This window comes from Accipiter gentilis, chromosome 35 (assembly GCF_929443795.1).
Source record: "Accipiter gentilis chromosome 35, bAccGen1.1, whole genome shotgun sequence".
In the NCBI taxonomy this organism is placed as follows: domain Eukaryota; kingdom Metazoa; phylum Chordata; class Aves; order Accipitriformes; family Accipitridae; genus Astur; species Astur gentilis.
Window position 1 is genome coordinate 5,391,808 of NC_064914.1, and position 7,500 is coordinate 5,399,307.

The window sequence follows — 7,500 nt, forward strand, 5'->3', positions numbered from 1 at the left end:
GTCCCTACAGGCGCGCGGGGTTAGACCCGCCCTCCCTACCTGAACCCCCCCCCGGGGTAGGCCCGGTATCCCTACCCGATGCTCCAGGGTGGATGGCGTCCCTACCTGATCCTCCGGGGTTGCAGCGGTACCCCTACCGGTGCTCCGGGGTACGCCCGCTGTCCCTACAGGCGCTCCGGGGTAGGCCTGGCCCCCCTACCTGACCCTCTGGGGGCCAGCCTGGTATCCCTACTGGCGCTCCCGGGTAGACCCGGTGTCCCTGGCTGGTCCTCCGGGCTAGGCCTGGCCTCCTTACCTGTGCCTCCGGGCAAAGCTGGCCACGCCGAGGGGTCGGCCTGCGCTGCCTGGCCGCGCTCCGGGCTGGTTGGTCCCGATTCGTTTGCTAAGACCGCTCCGTGATTCCACTTCTTGAAAACTTCTCATGTCCGACATCTCGTCCTTTAGCACGCTCGCTCGCTCGCTCGCTCGCGGGCGGGCACGCGTCAAAAACGTGAGAGCCCATCGTTACCCGCAGTCGGCGTACTCTATCGGTAAGGAATGACTTCTTCGGGAAGAGGCGGCGCCGACGCTGCGCTCTCGTCTCTGTACCGTACGAGTCGGTGGCCGTCGGGGTACCGCGTCCTACCGTCGGCGTGGGATTCGCTCCTAAACGAATACAGAGTAATCGATACGCGATGAATCGTCATCGATCGAAGTTGCTAACAGTTGAGGAGCAACGCTGGGTCGTAACGTGTACGGATCGTTCCCTACCGACCGATTTAACGCGACGCGGCAATAGCCTTTCTGGCAGTTCATTAAACAGCTAACAAAACTCATTCCTTCACGCGCGCAAGGCCTGCATGCCTGCGTTAATCGCCAGGGAACGGATACGTACCTACGTCCGTCCGTCCGTACCTACCAGCGGATCGTCGCGGATGGAATGCGACTCGACGAGTCGTAGCAAGTCGTACGAATCGCCGACTCCGAAGGTTCGATTGCGGCACTCCTTTAGGACCTTGCGACGCTCTTGGTCAACGTTAGCGTGCTCCGGCCCCTGCGTTATCGCGCCCGAATTGCTTATTAGACTTTTACGCCGCGTCAGTCTCACTCACCTCGTTGTCGCCCTTTGCTGTCGAGCGATGCTTACTCGTTCAGTCATTACCGAGGATGACGCGCGCACGCCTTCCCTAGGCCGGCTGCCGTTCCTCACCTGGCGCTCGTCTCTCGACCGACTTGTTTGCTTGCTACGCACGTGAGCTCGACCCGGCGGATGTTAATTCACTGCGGCAGAAGTCGGCCCGTGTCGCCCTGTCGAAAAACTATTAATCCACGCCTCAGTTACCGGAGGTTCGTTCATCCTTCCTTACCGGAAGTTCCTCAACCGGAGGCCCGGCGCTCGTCAGGTTCTATCAACAATTCGCGGGGAGCGACAGCTGAATCGCTGTCCTAAGCCGGCCCTGCCCCCGCCGGCCGGCCTCCCTGCAGACCACCCACCCGCCCCTGTCCCTGATGAGTTCTGCGTTAGGAAGCGCAACCCCCGCACCCCGTGCCTTTTTCCTTATCATTTCCTTATCTATTTATTTTCTCGGCCTTTCCTCCCCAGGCCCCCCCCCGCCTTTTTTTAATTCTTGGTCTCGCCGTCAGGGCCCGCGGACCGGGCAGAGGTGGCGGCGGTCCCCGTCCCGTCCCGTCCCGTCCCGTCCGCCGTGGCGAGCCCGGCCGGCCCGCCGAAGGAGGGCAGGCGGCTGTAGAGCCTGGCGGGCGGCGGCCCTGCACCCTGTCTCTCCCGGGCTGGGCCTCTTCTCGATCCACCGACCTTCGAGCAAAAGCCGGTTCGTCCCGGTCGTCCGGCTCTGCCGTGACGGGCGGACGAGGGGTCGCGCGGCCCTCGCGCGTTCCCCGACCCTCGGTCGTGACCGGTACCTGATCGGGTCCCTCCCGGCTCGGAGGAGGAGGGGGCGGCGGCGGCGGCGGCGGCGGCGGCGGCGGCGGCGGCGGCCTCATCACTGGGCTACCTCCGCTGCTGCTTTCCCAGGGACGGGTCCGACCGGGAGCCGAGCCCATCGCCCGTAGGCAGGCACGGAGCGCAGGCCGGACGGCGAAGCGGCCGACCACCCGGGCTGTAACAGAGAAAGCGGCGTTAGCGACACCGTTGCAAATCTTTCTCATTTCCATCTGCGTGCGCGCCCGCGCCCCGCCAAAACAGGCCCCTGGCCCGAACGCCCACCGCCCGCCGCTGCAGCCGCTCACCCGCCCTTAGACACCCTCCACCCGCTGCCCCGCTCACAGTCGTGGGCTCAAAGAGCGCACGCGCGCACACCACCACCACCACTGCCGCCACCACCACCCCCACCACGCACACACACCCCCCCTTCGAAACAGGCCCCCGGGCTGACACCCCCCCCCCCCACCCCCCCACCCCCCCCCCCCGCACCCTTCCCCGGGCCCGCCGCTACGCAGACACACACCACACACACACGCCGCCGCCCCCCCCCCCCCCTTGCCTCGCAGTTCGCGCCGAGCCTCACTGCCCCCGCTCCCCCCTTCCGCCACCAGGTTTGCCGCCCCGGGGATGGAAGGCGGGAGACTTTAGGACCCTGCGGCGTCCCTGCCGGCTCCGTGCCCGGGCGGGAGGGGGGAGGCCCCGGTGCCGCGCCGTCTCTAACTCCCAGCTGCTGAGTCCCTCTCCTGCCGCACCCGTGGCCCCGCTCCCGCCTTCCTTTCTCAGTCAGCCACCCACTCGCCCTGCTGCACTCCTGCCCGCCCCCGCCGCGGGTGGAAAACTAAATGACCGGAGGGGGACGGGGACGGGGACGGGGACGGGGACGGGGACGGGGACGTGGGACAGAAGTAAGAAAAAAAAAAAAACTCCAACCGATCCAAACAGAAGCCTTCTCCGAAAAGAGACACCATCCCCCCTCGCCAGCCTACCTCTGCGCCAGGCTCCCCGCCTGCTCGCCAGCCGCTCTCGCCCCGCTCTTTGCCAGCCTCCTTTCCCCGCCGCCGCTGCCGCCACGACTGAGCAGCGGACCGTTCCCGTGGCGGGAAACACCACAGTTTCCGCGGGCCCCGTTGCCGGGCTGCAGACCGCCCCACCCAGCCACCCGCCCCCCACCCCACCCCCGTCTCCGAGACGCCGGAGAGTCTGCGATCGGGAGGGGGCGGGGGCTGCACCTACAGGCTTGCAGGTCGGGGATTGCAGCGCGGGGAGGGAGGGGGAGCACAGCCGTGCAGGGGTGCGTCTATCTGTGTGCGCCTGCATCGCGATGTGTGTGTGTGTGTGTGTGCGTGCGTGCGTGTGTGTGTGCGCGCGTGTGCGCGCGCCTGTCGCGGGGGCGGGGGGTGGAGGGGTGGCGGTGCCAGCAGGATCGCAGATATGTATTCCACGGATTTACTTTCTTAAAAAAAGTAAAACGTCCAAAAAAAAAAAAAAGAGGCGGGGGGCGGGGGGTGGAGGGGTGGCGGTGCCAGCAGGATCGCAGATATGTATTCCACGGATTTACTTTCTTAAAAAAAGTAAAACGTCCAAAAAAAAAAAAAAAGGGGGGGGGGGGGGGGGGGGGGGGTGGCGGTGCCAGCAGGATCGCAGATATGTATTCCACGGATTTACTTTCTTAAAAAAAGTAAAACGTCCAAAAAAAAAAAAACGGGGGGGGGGGGGGGGTGGAGGGGTGGCGGTGCCAGCAGGATCGCAGATATGTATTCCACGGATTTACTTTCTTAAAAAAAGTAAAACGTCCAAAAAAAAAAAAAAATGGGGGGGGCGGGGGGTGGTGGTGCCAGCAGGATCGCAGATATGTATTCCACGGATTTACTTTCTTAAAAAAAGTAAAACGTCCAAAAAAAAAAAAAAAATGCGGGGGGCGGGGGGTGGCGGTGCCAGCAGGATCGCAGATATGTATTCCACGGATTTACTTTCTTAAAAAAAGTAAAACGTCCAAAAAAAAATAAAAAAATAAAAAAAAATGCGGGGGGCGGGGGGTGGAGGGGTGGCGGTGCCAGCAGGATCGCAGATATGTATTCCACGGATTTACTTTCTTAAAAAAAGTAAAACGTCCAAAAAAAAAAAAAAATGCGGGGGGCGGGGGGTGGCGGTGCCAGCAGGATCGCAGATATGTATTCCACGGATTTACTTTCTTAAAAAAAGTAAAACGTCCAAAAAAAAAATAAAAAAAAAAAAAAAAAATGCGGGGGGCGGGGGGTGGAGGGGTGGCGGTGCCAGCAGGATCGCAGATATGTATTCCACGGATTTACTTTCTTAAAAAAAGTAAAACGTCCAAAAAAAAAAAAAATGCGGGGGGCGGGGGGTGGCGGTGCCAGCAGGATCGCAGATATGTATTCCACGGATTTACTTTCTTAAAAAAAGTAAAACGTCCAAAAAAAAAATAAAAAAAAAAATAAAAATGCGGGGGGCGGGGGGTGGAGGGGTGGCGGTGCCAGCAGGATCGCAGATATGTATTCCATGGATTTACTTTCTTAAAAAAACTAAAAACGTCCAAAAAAAAAGAAAAAAAAAAAAAAAAGGGGGTGGGGGGTGGGGGGGGTGTTAAAAGCAGGACGCGGGCTGTCGCTGCCGGAGCGGCCGGTGTAAAGGACCGCCAGGTCTACCCGGCTCCGGAGGCCGTCTGCCAGGTCTACCCAGCTCCGGAGGCCGGCGCGGCCGCCGGCGGCGCCCGGAGGACGCGGGGTGTCGCTGCCGGAGCGGCCGGTGAAAAGGGCTGCCAGGTCTACCCGGTTCCGGAGGCCGGCTGCCAGGTCTACCCAGCTCCGGAGGCCGGCGCGGCCGCCGGCGGCGCCCGGAGGACGCGGGGTGTCGCTGCCGGAGCGGCCGGTGAAAAGGGCCGCCAGGTCTACCCGGCTCCGGAGGCCGGCTGCCAGGTCTACCCACCTCCGGAGGCCGGCGCGGCCGCCGGCGGCGCCCGGAGGACGCGGGGTGTCGCTGCCGGAGCGGCCGGTGAAAAGGGCCGCCAGGTCTACCCGGCTCCGGAGGCCGGCTGCCAGGTCTACCCAGCTCCGGAGGCCGGCGCGGCCGCCGGCGGCGCCCGGAGGACGCGGGGTGTCGCTGCCGGAGCGGCCGGTGAAAAGGGCCGCCAGGTCTACCCGGCTCCGGAGGCCGGCTGCCAGGTCTACCCAGCTCCGGAGGCTGCGCGGCCGCCGGCGGCGCCCGGAGGACGCGGGGTGTCGCTGCCGGAGCGGCCGGTGAAAAGGGCCGCCAGGTCTACCCGGCTCCGGAGGCCGGCTGCCAGGTCTACCCAGCTCCGGAGGCCGGCTGCCAGGTCTACCCAGCTCCGGAGGCCGGCGCGTCCGCCGTCGGCGCCCGCAGGACGCGGGGTGTCGCTGCCGGAGCGGCCGGTGAAAAGGGCTGCCAGGTCTACCCGGTTCCGGAGGCCGGCTGCCAGGTCTACCCAGCTCCGGAGGCCGGCTGCCAGGTCTACCCGGTTCCGGAGGCCGGCTGCCAGGTCTACCCGGTTCCGGAGGCCGGCTGCCAGGTCTACCCGGCTCCGGAGGCCGGCGCGGCCGCCGGCGGCGCCCGGAGGACGCGGGGTGTCGCTGCCGGAGCGGCCGGTGAAAAGGGCCGCCAGGTCTACCTGGGTCCGGCGGTACTTAGCCGCATTTCGGGAGCTGGGAGGTAGACCTGATAGCCCCGCCGCTTCCACGGAGCTGGCGAAGGGGTCGCTGTTTTTCGCTGCCTCCAGTTACGTCATCGTAAAAGTCGGTGTCATTGGCCGGTCTCCCCGGTGGGCAGGCACGGCACTCTTGGAGCCGGCCGGGGGCGGGGGCGTGCTTTCCCGTATTATAGGAGCTAGTGGTAACGGGTGCACGGAGCAGCGCTAGTCAGCGGCTGCAAGGCCTGCGGCTCAGCCGGTGAAGTGGGGCCCTGGGCGGTCGTTGTGGTGGCGGCTTCCGTGGTGGCTCGGCTCCCTCTTTCGATGTCTTCGGCCTGTGTGTCCCATCGTTTTCCAAATATGCCAGACCGGTGCCTGCGAGGGTCTGGCAGGCTGCGGTGGCCGCTGACCCCGGGGTGCGAGAACTGTAAAGGTGGATTCTGCTGGGCAAAGCCCGGTGGCCGGCGGTGGCCACCGGCACTCGAACGCGGTAAGACCGGGTGGAACCGAACCTGCCTCGGCTTTCTCCCGGCCTCGGAGGGCCCGATGATGGCAAAGGTGAGCGCTGGTATATGCGAGGGCAGCTGCCCGTGAGCGTCCAGCCCGCCGCGGCCGCCGCCGGCTCCTGAGGGCCCGGTGATGGGTGGGCGAGGTGGCGGCACCTCGTCCTTTCTCTGGCCTTAAGCTGGAGTGGGCAGAGTGGCAGCTGGTTCCCGGTGGCCGGCAGCCGGATGCAGACGGCTGGGGGTTCTCGTGCGTGCCGCAGCTCCCCCCCCAGCCCCCGAGGGCCCGGTGATGGCACAGGCGAGAGGCCGCAGTGCCTCGTCCTGTTTTTTGCCGGCATGAGCCATGTGTGGGCGGCCTGTGGTGTCCGGCTGGCCCCGGCTTGCCTGGTTGCAGGAGGGCTCGGTGGGAAAGGTCTGCGGCGTTTTTCCGGGTTAGAGGTGGCGGCACCTCATCGCGTTTTCTCTGGCCTTAAGCCGGAACCCATCCACGAATTGGGCAGAGCGTGAGCGGCGGCCGGCCCTGGTGGCCGGCAGCCGGATGCAGACGGCTGGGGGTTCTCGTGCGTGCCGCAGCTCCCCCCCCAGCACCCGAGGGCCCGGTGATGGCACAGGCGAGAGGCCGCAGTGCCTCGTCCTGTTTTTTGCCGGCATGAGCCATGTGTGGGCGGCCTGTGGTGTCCGGCTGGCCCCGGCTTGCCTGGTTGCAGGAGGGCTCGGTGGGAAAGGTCTGCGGCGTTTTTCCGGGTTAGAGGTGGCGGCACCTCATCGCGTTTTCTCTGGCCTTAAGCCGGAACCCATCCACGAATTGGGCAGAGCGTGAGCGGCGGCCGGCCCTGGTGGCCGGCAGCCGGATGCAGACGGCTGGGGGTTCTCGTGCGTGCCGCAGCTCCCCCCCAGCCCCCGAGGGCCCGGTGATGGCACAGGCGAGAGGCCGCAGTGCCTCGTCCTGTTTTTTGCCGGCATGAGCCATGTGTGGGCGGCCTGTGGTGTCCGGCTGGCCCCGGCTTGCCTGGTTGCAGGAGGGCTCGGTGGGAAAGGTCTGCGGCGTTTTTCCGGGTTAGAGGTGGCGGCACCTCATCGCGTTTTCTCTGGCCTTAAGCTGGGGGCCGCAAAGCGGTGAGAAAATTGCGGCTGTACCTGGTGGCTGGCAAGCCGAACGCAGGCGTCTGGGGTTGTCTAGCTTCCGTGGCATTCCCCCGGCCCTCAACACCCGTGCAGGGCATGGGTCCAGGTCCGTCCCCCCCCGATGGCATGCAGTTGCCTGCGGGGCGGGCAAAGACCGGCAGCCGGTGGTGGCTGTTGGCACTCGAACGCTGGAAGGGCTGGGGGTGTTGAGCCTGCCGTGGCCTTCTACCCTGTCCCGTTGGCCTCAGAAAAATCATTGTCTGGAGCGGGCGTGGCCCGTGGCA